The sequence below is a fragment of the Empidonax traillii genome, unplaced genomic scaffold (assembly GCF_003031625.1).
Source record: "Empidonax traillii isolate 1590-97213 ecotype Southwest subspecies unplaced genomic scaffold, ASM303162v1 scaffold426:size1138770, whole genome shotgun sequence".
NCBI lineage: Eukaryota > Metazoa > Chordata > Aves > Passeriformes > Tyrannidae > Empidonax > Empidonax traillii.
In genome coordinates, this window is record NW_020955619.1 from 861,756 (window position 1) to 878,185 (window position 16,430).

The window sequence follows — 16,430 nt, forward strand, 5'->3', positions numbered from 1 at the left end:
CTGGCGGCTCGGGAAGAATTGCACAGCAGTAATGAAATTAGGCTAAAACTGCTGGCGGATAGCAGATAATTGCCCTTGTCTGTCACGAGGAATAACATCTCCCAAATCCAACACAATGATTGTTAAAGTTGCAGGAATTTATTTTATTTATTTTACAGGCTTGGGGCTGGCTTTCCAGAGGTCTTTCCCAGGAAAATAAAGGAGTGGGAGTTGTGCGGTTGCCTCCTGCCTTCCGCAAGCGCTTCCACTGACTCAGCTGCGGCAGCTCATCCGCCTCGATGGAGCAGCACATGCACGACGACAAGGACACTCCAATGTGGGACCCCACTGGGGCTGTTCCCAGGAGCAGGAGAGGAACCAGCCAGCAGCATGTGCTGCTCGGAGGAGCCGGTGGCGGTGCCGCTGCTGGTCCGTCCCCAGCTCCCGCTGACCTGGTGCTTTCCAGGGGAATCCATCCCCCAACACCAGGTCCTGCCTGCGTGGTGCTGGGGTGGGAGCTGGTGCTGGAGTGGCCACATGAGCCCCAGCACCTGGTCCGTGCTGACCAGCAGCCGTTTGTTCCGTAATGGATGGGGGTGGTGGAGGCCCCGCGCGGGTGAGTGACTGCGCTGGCCGGCGCCGGCGATGCTTTATACGGCAGGGCTGGCACGGGTAATTTACTGCGCCCGGCAATAACATATTTCACTTCCCGTCTCCAAGATGAAGATTACTTGTGTTTGAAAGTGCCTGAACACACACTCAATTCTGCTTAAACGCTCGCAGGCAGCCGAGCGCAGATCGTCCCGGCCGGCTCAGCCCTGCGCTGGGGTGGCACGGCAATGAGGGTGGGAATGGGGACAGGGATGGGGACAGGCTGCATCGCAGCCCCTGCTCCGTCTGGAGCTGCTCACAGCGCTGGAAGACCCACCCGCAGCACCCGATGCAGCGGCTGGAAATATTCAATCCACCTTCCCTGACATTTAATCCGGCTGGGAGAGGAGCTCTGTGGCATTTCCGAGAGGGGCTGGGGAAAGGTCAGGGGGTGGAAAAGGTTGGCAGGGTCGGTGCTCCAGCCTCACCCCGCGGCTCTTCCTGACCACCCCCCCAGACAACTGAGGCACAGACACCCCATCGGCTGGATATCGCTTCCAATGACTGGTGCTCCACTCTGGGAAGTGCCACGTGCTGTCCTGGGATACCTGAGCCCCATGAGAGATGGGTCAGCACATACAAAGGGGGGTCATGTCTTCACCTCTGAACAAGCCCTGTGAGAGGCCAGGGCAGAGGGCAGGAGCTGGGGCTACAGAGGGTGAGGGGTTCGGAGCGATGTGGGACCTGTGGCAGGACCATGCTGCCAGTGCTGGACTCCATCCTGCTCCTTCCCTTGCCAACAGCCTGGGACAGGCTCTGGCTCTGAGCAGAGCTGAGATGAGGGCGTGGGAGCCCCAGGGCTGTGCTGGCCCCTCTGAGACCCCTGTTACCCCTGGACCCCCCCAGATGGGGTGCTGGACCCAGGGCTGCCGCTGCTCCTGGCAGTGCCGGCGCATCTGCAGCGCTCCCAGTGCGCCGCTGCCATTAATGGATGTGGATGTGTCACCAGCCCATTTGTCTTCATTTGGTGCCAGCCGGCACACGCAGGGCTGTGCCAGGGCCGGGCACTCAGCCCTGGACCCACATCACTCCCAGCACAGCTCAGCCTGTCCCAGCACCAGGCATGACCAGTGCAACAAAAAACAGCCAATGATTCCCATTCTGGTTCCCAGGGAGAATTCCCAGTCACTTTGCAGGCAGGGAGCTGCCAGCCTGAGACCTCCTGTAGGGCTGGGGAGACCCCCAGCGAACCCCTTGTCTGTGGCACAACCTCTGTGTGCCCACAGTGCTGCTGAGCTGGTGTCCTGGCGGAGGTGGGCGTGGATTTGGTGACACGGCAAAGCTGGGATCAGGTGGGCTGGCCCAGAGCTCCCATCAGCTCCCTATGGTCACCCATGGCCACCATCATCCTGCCGTGGTGACTGTGCCAGAGGGGGACTGCGATGCCACCACCATGTCCCAACAGATTCTGGGTTGGAGCCTCTCTGCTGGAGCTGGGTAATTTCTGATTAAGGATTACTGTACCATCGGCTTCGGTTTGATTGCAGATGTTTTTAATTATATCGTATAAGATCGTATTATGTAATTGCATTTATCTGATTGAAGCCTTAATTGTAGGATTTCATAATGGTTTGACTGGGTAAATACACCGTCGCGTCTGTTGTCCCCCACCGAAAATTAGGTGCTTCATGTCTTTATTGCATTATCCTGGAGAGGAGCTTAAATTGGGAAGGAAGGAATTAGGAGAGAGAGAAGAAAGGAAAGGCAACTTTGTCATAGAATCGTGGAGCCCTGGAATGGTTTGGGTTGGAAGGGACCTTAAGGATCTTCTGGTTGCAGCTCCTGCCATGGGCAGGGACACCTTCCACTAGGCCAGGTTGCTCTCCCTCCCATGGATAAGAACACCTTCCTTCTCTTCCCAGTCCCAGAGATTGTGGCCTCCTTCTCAGCACAGCCACCAGAACTCATCCCTAGCGTCCCCTCCAGCCGGACATCCCTCCCATGGGATCTTCCATCAGCAGGTGAGGGAAGGCAAAAATTCGTATTTCCATTAATAACAGGACACAGCGAAATAATTGGAAAGGTCTCCACCTTAATTCCCTGAAAAAATCACTAATGAGCTGCTGTCAGGGGGGCCTCTGAGGGCTCTGAGCCCCGACACACTCACTGCACCTCCCGCCCTCAGGGGGTCCTGCGTCTCCGGGCCTCCCCACAGCAATTAAAGGGAGGTTTGGGGGTTTGTTGGAGCCTTTTTTCCGGCTGTAATCCGCAACATGTGGTTCGCACGGAGCCTCCTGGCTAATGGGTTTAGGATTACGGGAATATGCACAAATCCAGCGGCTCGCTGTCACTCCGCCCGGCGCAGTAAGGTGATTTCATTAGGATTTAGGTTTAGAGAAAAGTCTCTCTCTCTTTCCCCTCCCTCTCTCTTCCCTTAATATTATTTTTATTCAATTACATCAGCAATTCATGAAACTTCAAAGACGTTTCATCAGCGCAACCCGAATGCTGCCGGATCGTGTGCTTGAAAGGGGGGAAGAGAAGGAAAACATAAGCTGCTGCTTTAATGGAATTACTGAAAGGGGCTTTTTAATTAAAAACAAAGGTTGGGCTGAGGTCTATCCATAATTCAGTGCTGCTGGATGTAATATCTGCCGGTGGTTTAATTTTAATAAATGTATGTATTATTAACGGTGTGATCTATATTTTCCCAGCCCAAGGAAGGCCCAGCTGTTCCCTCAGGTCCAGCTGTTGGTGCTATGGGGGGCACGAGGGGACACTGGGTGGCCGCAGGGCAGGGGATGGGGGCAGGGCTGTCCTGGTGACCCCCCAGTGCCGCACCAGCCACAGGAGCTGTCACAGCCCCGACTTAATTACCAGCAGCATCGGCGTGGGTTATGTAGACAACTCCAGCCCCTCTTTTTGATGATTTCCTCTTAATTAGCCTTTAATAATGAGATATGACCTCGTCCAGTATGTGGTTCCTCGCCACCATCTGCCTGTCCCACCCCGGCGTGGGACAGGGACAGGGACATCCCCAAGGCCAAGGGCAGCTGGGCGGTGGCCGAGGGGACAATGACACAGCCCACGGACCTGCTCCCACAGGAGGGTCCCCATCCCTGTGGCGCTCCAGTGGGGTGGCACCCACCCTCCCCATCCCCTCTGCCAGCACCGCACTAATAAAAACAAATTAACTTGTATTGGCGCTAATTTTCCCGCATCCATCCATCCCGGCCTCATTACGAGGGTGATCCCAGGAGCCAGGGGTTTGGGCATATTGTAATGAGGAGCATGCGGTAGTAAAAGTCCTTCTAATAGGATTTATTTACTGTAATTGTGATTCGAGGCACAGTGCCATCGCCCAGAGAGCCGGCGGGGCCGGGAGGAGGGGGCATCTCCACGGCTCCACACTGAGGCTGGAGAACGGATACAACCCAGGGGAGGGAGTTCCCAGCGGGATCCGGGGAGTCCCACCCGACCTAGGCCATGGGCAGGGGCTGTCCCAGCAGAGCCACCCCTGTCTCTTGCTCCAGCTGATGTTTCCCAGAGGATGGACCCCACCCCAGCGATCCCAAATGGAGCAAGAGCCCAATTGGGTTGGTTTTGCCCCCCAAAGTGGGGCTGTGTAAGGAGGGGAGGGAGCAGAACACTAGTGATGTACTGATTGACTTCCCTGCAACAACAAATACTGGGATGCAGCAGCTGCTGGCTGAGCCCCATTAAACCTACCAGCTCCATGGAGGGATTTACCCCTCCAGGCCCTCCCATCCTGCCAGCACGTGCCTCACCTGCGATTCCATTCTGGAAGGGGTGAAAGGGAAACACTCCAATGCAAATGAGATAATTAAAAACTTGGACTAGCAATTAGAGGTGGCACTAGCCACTGCCAGGCTGTAGAGGGGAGCATCCAGTCCACCACCATTCCCACTGGGAACCACCCAGCACCCACCACCACAGCCATGTATCCCGTGCCTGCGGCTGGGACTGCTCCAAGCCCCGGAAACCAGAGGGATGCTCCACATGCCACTTCCCAAGTATCCCACCAGGAGCTGCTGGGCAGGTTGTGCCACCTGGCATTGCCAGGGATGGGGTCGCCTGTCACATTTTGGGGTTTCCTACCTGAGCTGGACTGTGGGAGCTGCCCCCATGGTACATTTCCATCCTCCTGAGCAGAGGTGGTTTGGAGATCTGGGAGCTGAGGCTGTTCCATGGTCACAGGGGTGCTCAGGCAGTGCTGTGGTCATTGCCCACATGTGGTTTGGCTTCCTGGCACATGTGGCACTGGCATCCAGATCCCCCTCTCCTGGCTAATCCTGATGCCAGGATGCAGAGCAGCTCCACACCCACTCCGGCACTCATCCCGGACGCTTGGAATGCGCTTCTCCTCCCGGGATACCCAAACCTGCCGGGAGTCCCCGGAGGAGGGAGCGGAGCCAGGAGAGCTTTTCTCTGGCTCACACTTCATTATTGTTGCTAAGGAAACCTCTTCCCAGGATCTCGCCTGGAACACGTCTGCCTCGGCGGGGCCGCACATCCATCTCTCCCAAAGTGCCCTGAGAGCGGAGCCGGCGCAGACAAAGGCCAGGATGGAGGCGGGAGGCTGTGCCGGGACCACGCTGCGGCTTTGAACCGCCGGCCGGGAGCGGGGATGTGCCGCACGGAAAAGTTGACGGGGATGGTTACACAAGAAAAATAAATCCCAGCAGCAATTCCCTACCCATCCCCAGCTCCAGCTGGCAGCAGGACCAGGAGTTTGCAGCCGTGGCCTCCAGCACACGGCTCTGAGGGCTGGCACAGCAGCAGGGTGAGCACGGACAGCAGGGCAGATCGTCACACTCCTGCATCACCCCATCACTAGTTTTGGTCCCGGTTTATGGAGGGGACTGATGATCCCAGACCCAGCTCAGTGTTCCCCCCGTTCCCAGCTAATGCTTCCCACTGTAGCGAGACGAGTTCCCAGCGCTCGGAATGAGCGATTCCTGCATTGATTTGTAGCTTCCTTTTGATGCAGCAAGAATTTATTCCTCGGGAAAATGCTTTCTGTAGCCATCAGGGATTATTGATGGTGTTGAACTCACTGGCTGCCCTCTGGATTGCAGCCGGCCCCTGGTGTGCTGTGGTGCCCACTGGACGGTGTGGGGAAATGGGAACACTTTGCTTTCGGGGTGATACTGCTGGGGTGTCCCAATGTAGTGAATGCTGGGAGCTGGGAAAAATATTAGCGAGGCTGGAATGGCTGTTGTGCAAACCAACAGCACCATGGTGGACCCAGCACTGATCAACACTGGTGCTGCTCTGGCACCAGTGTGATGTCATGGCACACGTGGCTCTGTCCCTTGTCACACAGTTTGTGCCATGAGCTTGTTGTATGTCCCACAAGGCTCTGCAAGAGTCCCATGGGGTGGGAGCAGCATTCAAGTTCAACTTTCAAGTGGAAACCACTTGGAATGCCCCGTATGGCACTGCCAGTCCCTTTTTCTGGGTGCTGGTGGCTCCTGCAGTCCCCCCAGGGATGCTCCCAGAGTTTTGGGAGTGCCTGGCCCCGGCAGGGTCCCCTCTTCCTCCAGGATAGTGTGGGCCCAGTGGAGCACAGGGACCCATGGCCACGTGCCAGCCCAGTGCCCTGTGTCCTCTAAAGCCCCACACCACTGAGGTGCCTTTTGTCCCACCCTCGCCAAGCCACTACCTCCACTTCTCCTATTTTCCTCCTGCATTCCTCATTAAAGAAGACTACAGATTTCCCAGCCTGTCTCCTGGTTTTATATTGAAAAGGCTAAATGATATGCTGACACCTTAATTACACCCCATTGTCACAATGCAGCGTGGAAGTGGTGTGAGTGATATGAGAAGAAAGGGCTGTGGCGTGCGTGGCAGATCCTTTGATTCGCGGTGGCAGGTTGGGAACGACACAAACGGGGGCTCTTGCCGGCGTCACCCCCGCGCGCGGCACCCGCGGTCCTGCCGGCCCCGCCGGCTCCTCGGTGTCACCGCGCCAGGGCATGGCTGGTCTGGGGGACAGGGCGGTGGCACTGGTGTGGGACCTGTCCAGGGCCAAGTGATGCGGTCAAGGCAAGACATGTGGATGGCCCCAGAGCCCTCAGCCACTCTGTCCCTGCGCTGTCCCTGTCTCGGCCGAGGGCACGGAAGGCCGCGGCTGCCAGGAGCGCCGAGGCTCCCTCCTTGGCAGAGACCCCAGCCAGGCAGAAATGTGCCAATTAAGCACTGGCTGCTGATTAGCGGGGGCTGGGGAATTCGTTGTGCCGGGGGAGCGTCTCCCTCCCCTGCACGCCGTGTTTGGAAAATCAGCGTCACCCGAGCGGCGGCGGCGCTGGCACGCGGCCACCCATCCCCGGCGCCAGGCCCGGCTCTCTCCATCGCCAAGGGGATGGCAAGCGCTGATGGTGACAGCAGTGGTGGTGGCACACTGTGCCCAGCTAAAAATACCCTTTTCTCCTGCAAGTCTGGGGGCTGTTTAACTGTCTCCAGTGCCTGTTGTCACTGCTGTCACAGGGCTAGTGGCTCCCTATCCCCTCCCAGACTTGGCCTTGCCTTTTTGGCAGCTGAGCGTGTTGCCTGGGGGAAAATGGGGACCCCAAGGCTGGGTCAGGGTGGAGATGGAGTCTGGTTGTGCCCTGGTAGGGAGCGACCAGTGTGGGACCCCCACAGCTCTGTGGGACCCTGGAGGAGCAGCCCCGTGCCGTGGGTGCTGTGGCTGTACCAGGTGGGAGGGTGCAGGTGACACCCCTGTCACCCAAGAGCCCCCACTGTCCCCCTTCCCTGCCACGGCTGGGGGGACAGGCATAGTTCCCTGTGCGACCCAAGGTCAGGGTTGTGCTTCCCCTTCTCCTCCTCCTCACACTTGTCAGAAAATAGCAGCACCGGTGGCACATGGCCTGTCCCCTGTCCTGTCCTGCATCGAAGGAGGCTGGGAGAGAAGAGAGGGAAGAGCCAGGCAATGTTTTCCATTAACAAAATGTTACCTTTTAAAGTGACACGATGTGGGAACAGACATCAAACAGGCAGACGATCGCCCGACGAGAGGCACTTCTCCATATGCATTCAGCAAATGCATTTGTTTTGGAAAATGCTGTCCCGGGGGAGCGCAGGCGGGAACGGGAACGTGTTCAAACAACTGGAAAAGCCTTTGTACTATCCACAGCAGAGCCGAGGCACAGAACTGCTCATGGGCAGCAGCACGAGGGACCCTGGGCTCCTTCAAGCTGGCAGTTTCCCCAGGGTACCCTGTGTCCTACCTCCCTCTCCCTGTCCCATGTCCCTGCTCCATGCCCTTGTCTCGTGTCCCAGCCCTGCAGACATTGGTGACTCAAACCAATTACTGCAGAGCAAAGGAGACATTTGCGTCCCGGCTCCATGGGCCATCCTGGACAATGCCATGCCATGCCGCGGGCATCCAGACCTTCCAGGGCGGTGGGTGCAGACTGGAGAGCTTCAGGTGGGGACAGACCCGAGCCGGCACCTCTGGGAAGGATGCAGGGAGCCAATTTACATGCAAATGTCCTTATTAATCAAGGACAAGAGGAGGAATGAGCAGAAAACCCCCAACACAAGGGCAGAGGCTTTTTCACCGGATGCTTTTCAAAGTTGCTAATGAGGCATCAGCAGCTCTTTTCAGAGCCAGATTATTTGCTGTCTGGATTCTCCAGCAATCCGTCTCCTCCACTCTCAGCACTGCGCAGCCTGTCCCCAGCCTGTCCCCAGCCCAGCCCGGCTGGAATGCCAGCGGCCGGAGGAAAATGGGAGCAGGAATAAAATGACACGGGTTGCAGTGAGAAGGATAAAGCCCCCGGTCGGCAGCGGCCGGGCCGAGCCGTGAGTATGTGATCCTGCTCACTGGTCACCGGCCCCAGACAGTGTCCCCAGCTGCCCTCATGTGTCCCCGTCTCCATTACTCTTGCGATATCCCTTCATCTTCTCCCCTTGGCAGGAGTGCCTGGAAACCCTCCTGGAACGGCTTATCCACTCAGGAAGGTGCTGTCTCCATCTGTGCCGTGTCCTTGTGTCCCCATCCCACCCAGTGTGGGATGGGGACAACCCTGTGGCGGACATGGGCCTGAGCTGCCCCCACTCCCGCTGTGGCCACCCCATTCCTGGGGTTTTTCCGGCTTCCCAGCAGCCCCGACCCTCTCCCATCGTGTTTATTCCTGCACGGGGCTTTGTCTGCTGCCCTTAATCTGATTTTGTTCAGTTCAGGCGTAGGAGCCTTGGGAGAGGAGGGGGAGAACGAGCTGGGGGGGCTCGAGGGGGGTCTCAGAGGCCCTGCTGCAGTGCCCACAGTGGGGAAAAATGTCAGTGGGTGCTTTGGGAGGACTCACAGGGCTGTTTTCCCAATCTGGTTGAGTTTCTGAGTTTCCATACTGAGATGGAGGGACTGGGAAACTGGGACATAAATGGGGGTTATAGGGCACCCACATCCCCCTCCAGTCATCCCTGTGGTCCCACAGCTCATCCATGTCCCACTGAGGAACTCCAACCATCACATTCCCAGGGGTGAGCTGTGTGCCTGGCCCTGCTCCCAGACCTGGAGAGGGATCTACCAGCTGTGAGGGCAAGAGGGATGCTGGCACCTGGCACAGGGGCTGAAATGCATCCCTTGATCTCCCTGGACTGAAGGGACCAGTAACACTCGGGGATGTTCAGGGATACCCACAGCAGTGGAATCCTCGGGAATGCCCAGAGCACTGGGGTTCTCAGGGCATTGAAGGCACCTGAGGCTGGAGCACTCACCTGGCACTTGCAGCACAGGAGGGATGGCTCTGCAGGGATGGCTCTGCCTGCTCCGGGGGTCCCATCCCTGCCCTGTGTGCCAGACCCATCCTCGGTGCCTGAGCAAACCCAGTAGCCAGGATTTCATTGCTAAAACACTGGGATTGCCTCATGTCCATCCTGCTTTCCCTGCCCAGCCCTGCTGAGAGACAGAATCAGCGTTAAAAAACACTAATAGGACACAAGAGTCATCAAAATAGAATAGACGTGTTGGGGTGACCCCCCTGCACAAACAAACGCTGCCGTGATTCAATTAACAGTGCAGTTAAGCAGATAATATTGTTAAGCAAAGCAAAACAGTCTTTTGATGTGTTAATCATACTTCAGCCTCGAAAAACTCACCAAAAGCAAAGAAATCTGGGCCCCTCTTTGAGGGGAGGTGGTGACTCAGGGATAGCAGGAGCAGGGTCAGGATTCCTGGGATTTTGAGTGGTGGGATGGGGATGAAGAAGCGTGGGAGGGGGTTGGTGAAGACTCATGTGCCGTCACCCACCTTTGCATGTCAACCACGTCCCCGAGTTTATTTCGAATTCATTTAACTGAGGCAATTTCTGAGCAGCTCCGGGTCTGTGGCTGCGAGCGCCGGCTGCGTCTCTTCTCTGGAATTCTATACAATTTCCCAGTGGGAAAGAACCAATATTGCAGATCTCGGGCAAAATCTGCCCCTGGTTTCCTCCAGGAGAATAAAACAAACCGGGAGGTGTGTGGAGCAGCAGCAGGTGATCGGCTCAGGCTGGAGCATCAAGGGAACATTTCAGCCTCAGTGGGTGAACACCAGAGCTGGCAGCTCCCAGGGTATTCCCACCTATTCCTTCTCAATCCCATCAAGAATCTCAGCCCTGAGAATAGAGGAGGAGGGGAGGCAGAGAGGCTGCATGGAGAACTGGGGCTGTTCCTCTCCCCAGGGAAGGCTGCAGTGGGCTCAGCCCCATTCCAGCCCCCAGAGAAGCCACTTCTGGGACTCTGTGGGCACGGCAGCAAGGAGGGCTGGGCCTCCTTGTTTAGCCCCCCCAGAAATGGGATTTATCTCCCCCCCACATCGGGATCTCATCCACCAGCAGCCATCACCCCATGGGAAGAGCTGGCAGTGCCCACAGCCCCTGTAAGGACATTACCAGTGTCCCCAGACTCGACCCTGGACCAGGCAGTGCTGGGCTGGAAAGATTGCTGGGGAAATGGCCATCAAAATCAATAGAAAGTTTATTCAAATTCCCACCACAAATTGTCTCTGGAAACAAACTTTTAAGAGGTTTTGGAGCGATTTGCTGGTTCCACAGAAGCCAAAGGCACAAGTTAACAGGATCAAATGGATCCCCTGGGGATCAGAAATACCTCCAAAGGGGCCATGTGGGTGCTGGGATCAGCAATCCCTCCAAGGAGTCTGGGTGGGTGCTGCTCAGTGACATGCTGCCTTCCCATCACCCTCCCAGCAGCAGGAATTGAATAATTGATGCAATTTGAATAACGCTGGGATTCGTAACGGTACCGAAATCTGGAGATAAGAAGGTTGCAATCAAAAGCTGATGGCAAACAGTTGTTACAGCGCAGGTGGGGCCGGCTCTGCAGGGAGGGGGCCGGTACCCATCACTCCACCACAGCTCCCAGGATGCGTGTTGGGAAGCAAAGTGCTTCTCCCACCACAGCATCGTGGCTCCAGCACTGAGATAAGTTTGCTGAATGATTTCTCCTACAAATAAGGTCAAGTTCAACAATAAATTCTTCCCTGGGTGTCCAGCAGAGCCATCGTTCCCATCACATTCTCAGGGCCCCCTGAAGATGCTCTCAGGGAGCTGGTGGTGGAGGAGAATATCCCTTTGGAAAAAGCCACTGGAGGAGTTTTTCCTGGGGATATGTGTTTGCACGTCTCCATGCCCTCTTGGTTTCAGGGCCTCATTCCAGCAGCGTGGGGCTGGAGCACTCCCAGCTCCATGCAGGGGATGGGGGAGCTGCTCCCGCTCACGGCTCCATTTAATCCCCACAATAAATAACAGCACAAAAGACTTTGTGAAGTTCTCGGAGCCGCGTGTGCCGAGCAGCCTCCAGGCACTGTTTGTGAAGAGAGGTTATTAAATTGATTTTTTTTTTCCCTTTACATGCTCAATGAACATTAAAATTAAAGTTCTGCTCAGGCTCCCCCCGGGGCGAGGAGGGGCCCTGGTGCAGCAGAGGTGTGCCCACGTGCCAGCACCGTGCGTGGCAGCTGGAACAGCTCTGCCACGCTGGAAGGATGATCCCGGCATCACTGAGATGTGTGGGATGGGGATCAGTGGGGATAGAGAGGTCCTAGGACCAGCAAACACCTAAGGAAATTCTGGGAGCCAGGAGCCAGCCCTGGCTCAGGGAGCAGCTGTGCACCCCAAGGGGCATTGCATGGGGGTGGCAGTGCCAACCTGTCTGGGTCACTGATGGCTGGAGTCTGCTGGAACGGTGAGGAGGGGGGTTACAGGTGCCAGAGTGGGTGGTTGGACCGTGGCTCTACTGCAGGCCCTGCCACTGGGGCACATCTGGCACAGGGGCACATCTGGCCACTGCTCAGGGTACATCTGGTGCTGGGGCACATCTGGGAACAGCTCAGGGCAGGTTTTGGAGCATCAGGAGGGAGGTGAGGGATGTCTGCGGGATGCAATGGCCCTCTTGTCCCACCAGGAATGGGGTCTTGGGATTTGGGCTGGGGGAGGGTCAGGAGGAGGCTCCCCATCCCTGTCCCTTCCTCCTCCTCAGCCCCATCACTCCTCCTCCCTCACCAGCCCCAAGGACTCGAATCATTGCCTAATTTAGAAAAATGACAGGGAGACGGTTTTCCACTGACACAGTCACTACTGAAAATTTACTTCAAGGTTCATTGTTGGCAATGTCAAAAGTGATGAAAACCAATAAAAAGAACCAGCACAGCATGAATGTCTGGGTGACAGCGCGCGGGGGGGGCCGCCCCAACCCCCTCGCCGCAGCCTGAGCCTGTACAGATAAAAGGTAATTGAAATGTTAGTTCCATTAATATTTCAGCGTGCCCCACATCTGACAGCCGCGCTCCTCACGCGCTCCCAGCCCTGTCTCTTTAGCTGCTGGGGGTGGAGGTTTCCCACAGCCCCAGCCCAGCATCGGGCAGGGCTGGGTGGCACGGAGAGTGTCCCTGAAAGGCACTGGAGTGGTGTCCCAGCACCAACACGTGGTGCTCATAGTGCAGCCCCAGTCCTGGAAGTGCTTGGGATCACTGCGGCTTTGGCCCTGGTGTGGAAGTTTCCCACAGACCCCAGCCCAGCGTGGGCATCAGGCAGGGCTGAGTGACACCAAGAGTGTCCTCAGGTGGTACCAGAGAGGGGTCCTAGCACCAGCACATGATGCTTATGGTGCAGCCCTGGTCCTACAAGGGCTTGGAGTCACCACGGCATTGGCAGAGGTGTCACATGGGGGATGGAGGTTTCCCACAGTCCCAGCCCAGAGTGGGTGTTGGGAAGGGCTGGGTGGCACTGAGGGTGTCCCTGAGAGGCACCAGAGTGGACTCCTCAGCACGTGGTGCTCATAGTGCAGCCCCGGTCCTGCGAGAGCTTGGGGTCACCCTGGCGTCGGCTCCAAGGGTCAGGTCAGAGATGGGCAGAGTCACCTTGTGCCAGCAGCAGCACACCTCACACCAGGCACCAACATATCACACACCAGCACACCTCACGCCGGCACAGCTCTCACTGTGCTCTGGCACATCTCACACGGTGCTCTGGCACATCTCACACGGCACAGCCCCCCCCGCATCCGACAGCGCGTTTCATCTCTGCGCGCGCCCGCCTCGCCGCATCCTCATCTATATCAAAGCATCAGGCAAATTAAATTGTTTGCAAAGTACCGTCTGCGCGTCTGTTTTATTCCTGCTTTGGGAGAACACGACGCTGCCGCGGCTGTGCCATTTTGTTGAGTTTTCCCTGTAATTCCTGTTCAAAGCGCCACCGCGGCCCCGCGCTCCCGCCCGCCTCCCGCCACCGGCGACGCGCTGCCGCCGCCGGCATCAAACCCCCACGAGGCGGGGGAAACACGGGGGGGCCTGGCTCGGGGGGCCCGTGGGGAATGGGGGGGGGTTCTGTGATTCTCCTTGGATTTCCAGGCCACGGGTGGGAAGGATGGAGAGAGCGTGCGAGCGAGGCATCAGCGGGAGACAGCACCGAGTGTTCCCTGTGGGTCGTGGGGGAGAGGGAGAAGGATGCTTTTTGGGGACTGAAGTGTGTCAGCCAGCCTTGCTTTGGGCATCCATAGGTGACACTGGCCTGTGTCCCCTTGGAGCCAGGGTGATTTGGATCTCCCAACAGGGACCCTTGGGATGTTGCTCTTGCACCCGACCCAGACCCAGCCCTGTCACAGCCCAGGGTCCCACACCGCCCTGGCTGCCAAAGCAAACAAACAAAACCAACTCTTGCCACCAAATCGCTTCTCATAAATCCTCTGCTTCCCACTGTGCTCCAGAAAAAGCCCTTTTTCTTCTCCATTGACTGGTGGTGGCTGGAAATCACCGTGTCCCAGTGCCCAGGCACAGAGCAGTGATGTTTGTCACCATCCCATGGAGCCAGGAAGTGGAGGGAGAGGGAGGACATTAAGTCACCTTTTACTGAAGCTGAGCTCTTCCATGCTGTTCCCTGCTGGTTTTTCACCTTTTCTCACTTTTATGGCAAAGAATTGAATTTAACCTGTGTTTTGGTTTTTTTTAAATTGTGTGGCGAAGTCAGTCTGCACCCTGGGTGCCCCCGGGGTAATGGGCAATGCCCAGATCCAGCCCCTCACCCCAGCTCTCTCCAGGGGCACCTCCCTGCTGGGGGCTGGGCCATTATTTGTGTTACAAAAAAGCAGATTAAAAGCCGAGAGAGCAATTCGTTGCCGCTGAATTGCTCACGCACTGTGTGCAGCAGGAGCTGCTGCAGTTGTCTTGGTCCTGAGCCACGGTAATTGTATTCTATGAAATATTTATTCATTTTCATTTCAATTTCATTTCCAACATGTATTTCCTATAAAATGATGTGGGGGGAAAGGGAAAAAAAAAAAATCACCCTGCCTGCATTTATCATCATCACAGATTCCTTCCCAGAGCTCCCTGAAGGGGCACCGCCGGGCAGGACCACACAGGCTGCCAGGGCTGGCTTTTCTAAAAACTTTAAATGCCATTTTTCATTCTGCTGGGAGCCCATGGGGGCTCTGGAGGTGCTGGACATACCAGAGCCCAGCTCCTGGCCTTCCTCCCTGGCTCCTGGGAATCCTATGGCACCAAGTGAAGTACAGCTGTGTAAGATGCACCTGTGGGTGGTGAAATGCCCCCGTGCAGAGAAAAATACCCCTGTGCACCCCAAGATAAACCTATAACACACTAACATACCCCTGTGCACAATAAAATATCTCTATGTACGTTAAAATATCTTTACGAGGATTAAAATACCCATATACAGAATTAAATACCCCTCAGCAGAGTAAAATACACCTGTCCATACTAAAAAGGTCCTATGCACATGAGAAGACCCCTCTGCGCTCTAAAATAATCCTTTGTACCCCAAAATACACTTATACACACCAAAATATACCTGTCACACTACAGTACCCCTACACAGAGTAAAATATCCCTGTGCATCCTAAAGCACACCTATACACCCTAAAATACACTGTGCACCCCAAAACTTCCTTGTGCACCCTAAAATACACCCAGAGCCACTAAAATGCTCCTAAGCACAGTGAAATAAATGTATGGAGAGCAAAACATTCCTGTACACCCTAAAATACCCCTGTGCAACCCAAAATATCCCTATGCACACCGAAATAGCTCTGTGTGTATTGACAGACACCTATGCACCCCAAAGTGCCCCTACACACATTAAAATAGCCCCGTGCAGAAAAAAATACCCACATACACCTTAAAATATCCCTACACAACCTAAAATACTCCTATAGACGCCAAAATACCCTTGCGTACCCTAGAATACCCCTATAGACACTAAAATACCCCTGTGCACCCTAAAATACCCCTAAAGCCCCTGCAGACCCTGAGCATGGTGCCCACGGGCATTTTGGACCCCACACCCGCCCCGGGAGCAGTAACAGGAGGGGATGCCCGTCCAACTTCCATCCACGGCCACCTCTTCCCGGGTGATTATTCCCAGGCTGATGGCAAGCAATCCTGATGAACAGCTGATTCCTTCTCCTCCCAGCCCCGTGCCCGATTTGCATACAATAAATATCGCCCTCGGAGCGCCGGGGCCCGGCTCATGCCTTATTTATGAGGAGTAAACACGGGATCGAGTTTGCATAATCAACACGTATTTAATTTGCGAGCTCTTCCACGCGGGTTCGGGCTCTAATCAGGCTCCGTGCGCCGCTGACAATCAAGGTGGAAATATCTTCATTAAGCGCTGGCAGGTTCCAGAGCCGCCGGGAAGGCATGCGGTGCCCGCCCGGGATGCCAGACCTGGAATGTCACAGCCACGGACCGTGACTCCCCTTCTGTCTCGCTCCCAAGAATTTCCCTTCTCTGCCTGCCAACCAGATTTTTACTCTAATTTGGTGATCCTCGCTTCCTCCTGCATGCTAATATATGCAAAAAAACACCAGGGCTCCTATTAAAATGCCATGAAAATCTAATGAAATTAATGTTGGCAACAAATATTACCTAATGGAAGAGCCTCCGGGAAAAAAACCCGAGTGCAAATATATATTTGCACATATTTAAAGGCCTCTGTCAAGTAGTTTAGCTCCACAGTTTGGATGTTATTAAAAAGGAGGGGGAGGCAGCTCGGCGTTTTCCAAGCCCAACACGAGCAGAAGGGTTTCCATGAATTATATTTTTAATTTCAGTGGGAACTGGAGCTGATGTAACTGGGATCCTCCAGCCATGCTGGATGCTCAGGTGGGGCAGAGGTGGGAGCTGAGTGAGGGAGGGAGCCAGGCACACTGCATTCCACCATCACGTCCAGAGAGCAGCCCATCCAGGGATCATCGTATCCATCAGGCATCCTCTCTGGAGAGCATCCCATCTGCCATGTGTTACACCCAGGAAGAGCCATATCCAGTGGCTGTCCTCTCTGGAGAGCATCCCACCCAGTGAGCATCCCCAGTGT